This window comes from Emydura macquarii, unplaced genomic scaffold (genome assembly GCF_026122565.2).
Source record: "Emydura macquarii macquarii isolate MOO-44397 ecotype Brisbane River unplaced genomic scaffold, CSIRO-AGI_Emac_v2 contig_1045, whole genome shotgun sequence".
Classification (NCBI taxonomy): domain Eukaryota; kingdom Metazoa; phylum Chordata; order Testudines; family Chelidae; genus Emydura; species Emydura macquarii.
Window position 1 is genome coordinate 18,976,754 of NW_027131182.1, and position 10,208 is coordinate 18,986,961.

Sequence of the window (10,208 nt, forward strand, 5' to 3'; positions counted from 1 at the left end):
ACCTGCTGGTGTCCATACCATGGTGGAGTAGCTGTTTTTCTTTTCCACTAACACTTGCCAATATCCAACTTTAGGTTCAAGAATATTTTTGTTTTTTGCCAAGTCAAATAATATTTCTTCAGCTGTAAGCATTTGATTGTGAAATCTTCTTTAAACTGCTTTGATCTATGCCAGTCATAGAATCATAGAATATTAGGGTTGGAAGGGACCTCAGGAGTTCATCTAGTCCAACCCTCTGCTCAAAGTAGGACTAACCCCAACTAAATCATGCCAGCCAGGGCTTTGTCAAGCCACACCTTAAAAACCTCTAAGTTTGGAGATTCCACCACCTCCCTAGGTAACCTATTCCAGTGCTTCACCACCCTCCTAGTGAAAAAGATTTTCCAAATGTCCAACCTAGACCTCCCTCCCACTGCAACTTGAGACCATTCCTCCTTGTTCTGTCATCTGCCACCACTGAAAACAGACTAGCCCCATCCTCTTTGGAACCCCATTTCAGATAGCAGAAGGCCTCTATCACATCCCCCCTCACTCTTCTCTTTTGCAGACTAAACAAGCCTAGTTCCCTCAGCCTCTCCTCATAAGTCATGTGCTCCAACCCCCTAAGAATTTTTGTTGCCCTCTGCTGGACTCTCTCCAATTTGTCCACATCCTTTCTGTAGTGGAGAGGCCCAAAACTGGACACAATACTCCAAATGGGGCTTCACCAGTGCTGAATAGAGGGGAATAATCACTTCCCTGGATCTGCTGGCAATGCTCCTAACTAATGTAGCCCAATATGCCCTTAGTCTTCTTGGCAATAAGGGCACACTGTTGACTCATATCCAGCTTCTTGTCCACTGTAACCCCCAGGTCTTCTGCTGCAGAATTGCTGCGTAGCCAGTTGGTCCCCAGTCTGTAGCAGTGAATGGGATTCTTCTGTCCTAAATGCAGGACTCTGCACTTGTCCTTGTTGAACCTCATCAGATTTCTTTTGGATCAATCCTCTAATTTCTTGAGGTCACTCTGTATCCTATCCCTACCTTCCAGAGTATCTATCACTCCCCTCAAATTAGTGTCATCTGCAAACTTGCAGAGGGTGCAATCCACTCCATTCTCCAGATCATTAATGAAGATGTTGAACAAAACCAGACCCAGAACCAACACACATCCTGCCTGGCTTCTCAATGGCTACCATGCAGCTTGTCCAACTTATGGGCTCTCTGACTTTAGCAAAGATGCCTTCTTTTTCCATTTGTTTTACTGCACCCATTATTTTTTCTTGAATGCAATGGGTATTCTGCGAGGCAGGTGCTGTACTATTTTATCTATTTCCATGTGTAACGGGCCTGGAAGACACCACAGTCCTCGCACTATGGTAATCTTTTAGCAGCTTTGCTTCACTGGTGTTACATTGCCTTGTCTGGTCTGGATATGTTTTGTGTTTCTTTTATATCTATTATATGAATCATTTTGTCCCAGATTTACTAGGTTCATGCTATTAGGTTCATGAATTCACTTGTTTTCATTGAAAACAGAGGCTACTGCTTTTTAATATTCAGAGTTGGATTTCATGAGCCTGCAAAATCTGCAAAAAACTGAAAAAAGTCAGAGGGCAAAATGTATATGAAAGTTGAAAGCTCTTTAAAAAGAGTCCATTAAAGGGCCAAAACCCTCTGATTCCCATAGTCATGCTGTGAACCGAGGTAGCTAACGGGAGTTTTGGAGGGAGTAGCTGCAGATTGTGTGTGGGACTTGGTCAGTAGTGTGTTCTGTCTGTGGGTTGTTTAGTTGACATTTTTTGTTCTCTGTGTTCAGACTGTGGAGCTGGGCCATGAGCTCCTGTGTAAGCAGGGTGTTTTGCTAAAGGCTACTAGAATCTAACCCTTGCAACTTTAATTAAACCAGCTGTTTGACATCTGAGTGATTACTCAGTTCCTGATGGTGAGGGGTAGAGCTGAGCTAAGATAAGCAGAGAAGACTTGGTATAAAAAGGGGACAGAGCAGTAAACAAAGACAGCTGGCAGGAGTTTTGGAGGGAGTGGAAAGGAAGGAGTGTGAGAGGCTTTCCTTAGAGGTTCAGCACAATGTGTGATAGCAAGATCACCAGTGGTGGAACAGTGGTGGAGACTTGCAATGGATGTGCCATGTTCTCTCTCTTTCCTACAAAGAAAAGGGATTTCATGTGCATGAAATACAAATTGGTGGCTCTATGGCATTATCTACATCATTGATGAAGATATTGAACAGAACTGGATCCAGTACCGATCCCTGTGGGACTCCACTTGATACACCTTTCTAGCTTGACTGTGAATCGCTGGTAAATACTCTCTGGAAGTGATTTTCCAACCAATTATGCACCCAGCTTATAGTAGCTCCATCTAGGTTGTATTTCCCTAGTTTGTTTATGAGAAGGTCATGCCAGAAAGTATCAAAAGCCATAAAAAGTCAAGATATACTACACCTACCACTTCCCTCCATCCACAAGGTTTGTTACCCAGTCAAAGAAAGCTATTGGGTTGGTTTGACATGATTTGTTCTTGACAAATCCATGCTGACTCTTACTTATCAGCTTATTATCTTCTAGGTGTTTGCAAATTGATTTCTTAATTATTTGCTCCATTATCATTCCAGATACTGAAGTTAAGGTGACTGGTCTGTAATTCCCCAGTTTGCCCTTGTTTCCCTTTTTTATAGATGGGCAAATAGAATGCCATTTTCCAGTCTTCTCGAATCTCTCCCATCTTCCATGACCTTTTGAAGATAATCGCTAATGGCTCTTTGAGTATGTTGCAAGAATGGTGCAGATGTGGGAATGGATCATGACTTAATGGTAGCTATACTGAAAATAAAAATAAGAACAAAATTGAGAACCAAACACTGAGATTCCATTATTATAAAACCACCAAGCTAAAACAGATAACACATAAAAAGTTTAGAATTGCACTAGCAAACAGATACCAGGTACTTGAAGATGAAGATAATGCAACAGTACACAGCAATTGCAAATGAACAAAGGAAACTTTCAGCAAAAGCTCTAAAAGAAGTGCTGGGATTCAGGAAGAAACACCACAATGAATGGTTTGTCTGGCAAGATGTGAAGACACTGTACAATATCACTAGACAGTTGTTGGGAAGAACAAACATCAACTGACCATTCCAGAACAATTAATATAATTTTAACCAGGAATACATCACAACAATTGTTTGGAGGTAATATTTTAGGCAACAACTGAATGGCAGCCAGTGGTCAATCCCACAGACAGAGGAAAGAGAATATTTGAATGTTGAATTAGGACCTATCACTAGCATAGAAGTAAAGAGAGCTGTCAATCAGTTAAGTGATTTCCAAAAAAGCCATTGACACATGGATAGAACAGTCTTATGCAAATTGCTACACTATTATGGAATCCCTCAGAAATTTGTAATGATTACTCAGAGCTTCTATAGAAAAAATTCCTTGCCAAGAAATACATAAGTGAACAGATTAAGCCTTTAAGGTAATGACAGACAGGGATGTGTTAGGTCACTCAGGACCTTCCTACTGGTAACTGACTGGGTAATGAGATCCCACAGAACAACCAAGGGATATGCAATGGACTTCCGGACAGAAACTAGAAGTTGTCAGCTTTGCACATGACATCAGCCTGCTGTCTCATACTCACAGCAAGCTAAAACAAATTATCTTCATACCTATGCACAGTTAGTAGTGTTTAAAACAACCAACACAAAACTAAAACAATGAGAATCAACACCAATAACATTTTCTGGGATTGACATAAAAGAGATCTGACACTTCACATATCTTGGCAGCATCATAAGAAAAAACAAGTGGAACAGATTAAGATGTTAAAGCCAGAATAGTGACAACCAACATAACTTCATATCCCCAAAACTGATCTGGAGAAGCAGAAACCTGGCCCTTCAAACTTAACTTTGAATTTTTAACACCATTGTAAAGTCCATTTTACCATGTTGTGCTGAAACTTGGTGATTTTTCAAAATTTTATCTACATTCCAAGTTTTTATAAACACCTTCCTTAGACAAATCCTCAACATCAACGGGCCAGAAAAAAATCAGAAATGAAAAGTGTTGGGAGGAGAACAAAATAGAAACTGATAGAGCAGGAAATTATAGAATGAGAATGGAGCTGGTGAGGGCACACATGAAGGAAGGAACTGAACAATATAATAAGACAGATACTAGACTGGAACCCCCAAAGCAAGACATGAAGCGGTAGACCAAGGAAAACTTGGAAAAGCAGAACTAAAAGCTATTAAAATGACATGGGAAGAAGGACGACTGCAGCAAGAGACTACCAAAGATAGAAGGCAGTGGTGAAGGCTCTATATTCCACATGGGATACAGAGGCATAAGTTAAGAAAGTCATACGGCATTGGTGAGACTGATACTGGAATACTTTGTATAGTTAGTTATGGTGTCCACTGAATGTGCAGTAGTAGTCAAAAAAGCTAACAGAACGTTGGGAATAATTAGGAAAGGAATAGATAATAAGACAGAAAATATCATATTGCCTCTTTATAAAGCCTTGATATGCTCACATTTTGAATACTGCATGAAGATTTGGTTGCCCCATCTTAAAAAATATTTATCGGAACTGGGAAAGGTACAGAAAAGGACAGCTAAAATTATTAGGGATATGGAAAAGCTTCCATATGAGGAGAGATTAATAAAATCAGGACTTTTCAGATTGGAAAAAAGATGACTAAGGGGGGATGTGATAGAGGTCTATAAAATCATGACTGCTATCAAGATAGTAAATAAGGAAGTATTATTTACTCCTTCTCATAACACAAGAACTACAGGTCGCCAAATGAAATTAATAGGCAGCAGGTTTTAAAAGAACAAAAGTAAGTATTTCTTCACAGAACACACAGTCAACCTGTGGAACTCCATGCTAGCAGATGTTGTGAAGGCCAAGACTATAACGGAGTTCAGAAAGGAACTGGATAAGTTCATAGAGGATAGGTCCATCAATGTCTATTAGCCACGATAGGCAGGAATTACTGTTTGCCAGAGGCTGGGAATGGCTGACAGGATGGATCACTTGATGATTATCTGTTCTATTCATTCCCTCTGAAGTACCTGGCATCGGCTACTGTCGTGAGACAGGATACTGGGCTAGAGGGACCATTGGTCTGACCCAGTATGGTCATTCTTGTGTCCACATTCATGAACTAGAGAAAATCATGCACTGAGAGACTCAAAGAGCTCAATCTGTTTAGTTTATCAAAAAGAAGATAGAGAGATGAGTTGATTAGTATATAACAACAACCTTGATGCTGAGAAAATACCAGGTAGTAAAGAATAAAGAAAGTTGTAACAAGAATCAGTAGCCAAAAGCTAAAACCAGACAAATTCAAATGAGAAGTTAGACAAAAACTATTGATGGTGAGAAACAAGAGGAATGGTGAAGTCTCCATCTCTTCTTATTTTTAAATCAGGACTGGCTGCCTTTCTGGAAGATATGCTTTAGCTAAGCACTAGTTACACGTTAGTCAAGCACAAGTTATTGGACTCAATAAAAGGTTAACTAGGTGAGGTTTTAGTGACCTGTGATATGCAGGCGTTCAGACTGGATGATCTAATTGTCTCTTCTGGCCTTAATCTCTATGAATCTAGGAGCTAACTCACTTCTGACACCACACTTTCTGTTCATGCACAAGAAGAGAGAACTAACACTGTGCATCATTAAGGCTGTACTCTCCCATGCAGCATTTCTTAAGTTCCTAAACATTCTCCTGTGCATACTCTCGTACTATAACACCCCTGAATCAGATTACCAATAGTAATCTGGACCCTTGTTCAACCCCTTCCCAGCTGGCTTTGGTAGCTGATGTGTTTGGGAGGTGGGCTTTGTTCACTCCCTATTCCTCCCTCCTCACAGTGGTGAACATCAGGTGTTCTACCCCTTCTTTCCCTCCCTTGTCCAAAGCCACAATTCCCTCCATGGCTACATAGCCCAAGGGCATAAACTAGCCCTGTGTTCGTAGAGTAGTGTCTCATGAATAAAACTGAACAAATATGCTTTTCAGTGGTTCAGAGACAGGGCTTTTCTACATCATACCACAATGGGATAAAATTGAAGTAAGTAATGGCAGAGGTTTGATATTAATTTCATTTTATTCTCCACCACCTATAACCTTCTTTGAAAAAATATTGTAGATGGGACATAAAGAGTGAACTAGAGACACTTAGACACCATATAAAAAATACTAAAAAAGTCAACATAAATAATTCAACAGACTAATGTTCCTCTAATGCGTTTTGTCCATTAAAGCTTTAGACAATTTTTGGACCAGGAAGAGTTTCTTTTTGATTCTTCCATTATTTTCTCCCACTCATGTCAAGAGTGTCTGGTTTTTGAGACAAACTCAAAGATTAGTTTGATCATGTGTCAAATGTGAGTGGTTTCCTAGGTAAGGCAATAATCTTAAATTATTAATATCTTCCTACTTTTCATATTTCTCTTCTTATTTCTATAAACATGCACAGTGTTAAAAAAGCTTCCCAAATTTTCCATAGCAGTTTAGGATGGAATGAGAAAATAATTACCCATATCCTTGTGGGCAAGCATTTCCTTCCAAAGTGAGTAACCATCAATGAAAGGTTTTATTTCTCATGAGAGGCTGCCTATTGAACAACATCTATAGGAAAATGAGTAATAACAGCAGCATCAATATCTGCCACTAAGATAACTGTATCTCATACTGTTTCAATAGTACTTTTGAAGAGCAATAATCACTCATGAATTTCCACCTGCTGTAACTATAGACTAAGCGTCACCAACCATTTGAACCTTGTTAACTCTAATGCCTGGAGCTCATGGTCTGTAATTGCTTCATGCTTTTTTTTAAAGACAGGTGCAATTGATTAATTATTATATCTTATAGCAAATATGTTTTTGATTACTCTATGCTACAATACACCCTTATGCTATGAATTACAGTGGAGCTAGTGGTGCCAGAACAGCTTGTGATGTTCATTGCTGTGTGCTGATTATACTGGAACAAATCCCTGGCCACCCTAGAACTTCACAGCTGTCACAGTGCTTCACATCATGATCACTCAGAGCTTCAGAATGACAATAAGGATATAACTCAACATCTTCTCCTCCAAAAACACTCCTCCTTCAAAAACACAGAGCCCTGGCACCTGAGCTAAAGGAGCGTCTCTAAAATAGGTCAGGGATTGGTACATACACACACCAGCGAGTGGCACTCTGGTAATATGTCCTGGATGTGGTAGAGGACCATGAATAAAATAGCATAGTTGAGTTGGCTTTGGTTTTTAACAAATGTAGCAGCAGATAGGAAAAGAAATTAAGAGTTCCTTAGGCTAATAATGTTCTGCACTTATAAAGGCAATTGCTGCAGATAATATCAAATTACTTATGGCTCTCAAGACTGTGAGGAACTCCAGAGGGACCTAATAAAGTTAGGTGACTGGGCAGCATGATGTCAGATGAAATTAAATGTTGACACAGACAAGGTGATGGACATTAGAAAGAATAATCCTAACTACTCATGTACCTAGTGGGTTCTAAATTAATTGCACCTAGTCAGGAAAAAGACCTGGGTGTCATTTTACAAAGTCAGTGGAAAAGACATAGCAGAAATAGATGCAGTCCAGAGACAGGCTATAAAGTTGACTAGAAGCATGGAAATACATCTATAAAAATCCCAATGTATAGGGACCAGAGTCAGCCCCTTAATATCTAAATAGTCGTCATGTTTAAAACAGTTTCCTTTAGATGAAGTGTGTGTGTCCAGTTTCAGAGGGAATTATGACTCCTAAATGCAGGAGAGAGAGGTGTTTTTTCAGTCCCTATTTGTAGCTTTGTGGAAGATTGAGCCTAAAAAAGCTTCTGCACACTAGATAGCTTTTGTCTGAAAAATGGAGTGCATAATGCTACTGAGTATGAGTAGACTCCAAAATAAATATCCCTGACAAACATATAGGGACCAACTACAGATACACTCTCCTTTGCCTTCCTCTTACAAAGAATTTGAACACCTATGAATCACTATACTTTCCAGTCTGCATACCCAAATACATTTTTAGTCTTCTGACAGGCTGCACTATATTTTAATACATCACATTCAGAAGAAAACATTACTAAACTTCATACCTGCTGCAGATACATTAGAGAGAGGAAATAATTTCTTATCGCTTTACATTTTGTGAAGCTTTACTTGACTGACATAGCATCCCCAGAACAATTAGGAACATCTACAAGGCATATCTGAATTTGAATAAATATTCTCAGAGCCAGAACTATCAATGAAATTCAGTATTTCATCAAATTTCATTTTGATCAAACATTACCATCAAAGACAGCAATTTATGCGGTAACTCTAAAGCAATTATGTCAGCATGATTACAATCTGCACCAGGCACAATTTCAAATCAGTCATTTTTTATATTTTTTTATTTCTCGAAAAAGAAAAAAGACTTTGTTAATCTTATATCACATTGGAAATAAAATAATCACCCAGTGCAACTCCATCTCTCACAAATAGAAAACAAATGTGACTTGTTAAAATACAGCCTTAATTTCCCTATTAGTATATTCACAAGCAAAATATCACATGCATGAAAGAGAAAAATGTTCAGATTTTGTTCATTTTTATTGCAGGTGACTTGATAGTCTGAGTTCAAATAATAAGCTTTTGTAAGTTAAGAGTTTGTCTTGAAACAATATAGTATGTTCAGTGAACTACACATTTAATATTATTTGTCTAAGTCCAGATTCTGAAATTTCCAATACACCAGAAGACTGCTGTGCCCAGGCGGAGCTCCTCTGAAATCAGCAGCCTTGTTATACATTGTAAATTGCAGGGTTGGGCCTTACAAAGCACCACAGCTGCACAAGGCTTTACAAATATGAAATAAGACAGGTCCCTGCCCCAAGGAGTTTCCAGTCTAATTCAGACAAAAATGGGCAGGAATATTGAAAAAACATAAGTGACTCCAAGGCATTTATTTGTGTGATTATCCAACTCACTTGCTAGACTAAGAATACAGGTCAAAGGTAGTGGGAGGTGATTAGAGATGAGGAGGAAGCTGCCTTCCTGCTCTGGCCTAGGGAGCCCCACTGAGCATCACCCTTCACCTCCCTCTCTAGTGATGCTGCATTGGCTGGTGCCGAGGTGAAACCTTTCTCCCTTGCCTCTAGGAATATAGACCCAAGAGGCCTGAATGGTTTTAATGGAGCTGCACTTTGTCTATCCTAATTCTGCACAGCAGAGCAAAAGATAGCTAACGAGGAGGAGCCTGAGCTGTGAAGTCTAGATTCAGCCATGAACTTCTCCCAGTTTTGGAAGGGGGTGATCCTTGGAGCCAAACTGGCTCATCTCACCAGAACACTACTGTTGGTTTATGAAGTACATACCTGATTGTTAACTTGCTAGGATAGTGTATAGTCTTTATTGCACAGAAAAAAGTGATCTGATCTTTTAATCAGCCAAGAATAATATGTAGTAAAGTATACTGATGCACAAGTTATACATAGTAACAAAATTATTTTGCATCATTCTAATATACAATTTTAAGGATTATCCTTCTTAAATTGTTGAAAGTAATGTTAAAGATATAATTTTACTTACCGATTTGTTTTTCCTTTGATCTCACATATGCACAGCTCTCACTCAGCCTAATGGGAGTCATATATACACATGCAGGGAAAAACAGACCCCTTTTGCTTTTCGCTCTGCATGCAGTTCTTTGGCATCATGCTAAATTTTTTGACTCATAGATGTAATGTGGGATTCAATTTCCTGCATGACTTTTCCTATACTGGAAACATTGTCTTGACTCATATAAAACTTTATTTTCAATAAAAATCTAAAAGTACCTGACATCTTTATATACTCCCAATTTATATTAACGTCTCTGATAAAAGAATCTGTCTCCTGAACTCTGCTAACCACTTGCTTTTCCCACTAATATCAATTAGCTTCATTGGCATCAAGCATCTGTGTGCTTAATGGGAGAAGGTTATATAAATCAGGAGAGAAAACAATGGGGGGGGGGGGGAAACAAACACATTTTGATTTTAGAGAAAAATGGGAGTTCCCTTGGTTTCTTTTTTGTATTATGGCTGAAAAAAAACTTCTCTTTTTTCTTCCTCTATATGTTTACTTTATACCAGAGAAATCCTTTTTCTACAGCTTTTGATCTTTGGATGAAAGAAACTTTCTCTGTC

The 10,208-nt window shown here is 38.9% G+C and overlaps 1 long non-coding RNA gene across 2 annotated transcripts in view; it reads right to left on the minus strand.

Moving 5' to 3' along the window:
- LOC137151322 (uncharacterized) overlaps positions 1-9,833 on the minus strand; it is a 36,620-nt gene extending 26,787 nt beyond the window's left edge. For both annotated transcript variants that reach the window (XR_010919251.1, XR_010919253.1), the window contains exon 1: positions 9,610-9,833. This is a non-coding gene — a long non-coding RNA (uncharacterized lncRNA). The remainder of the gene's footprint in view (positions 1-9,609) is intronic.
- Between the last annotated feature and the right edge of the window lie 375 nt (positions 9,834-10,208).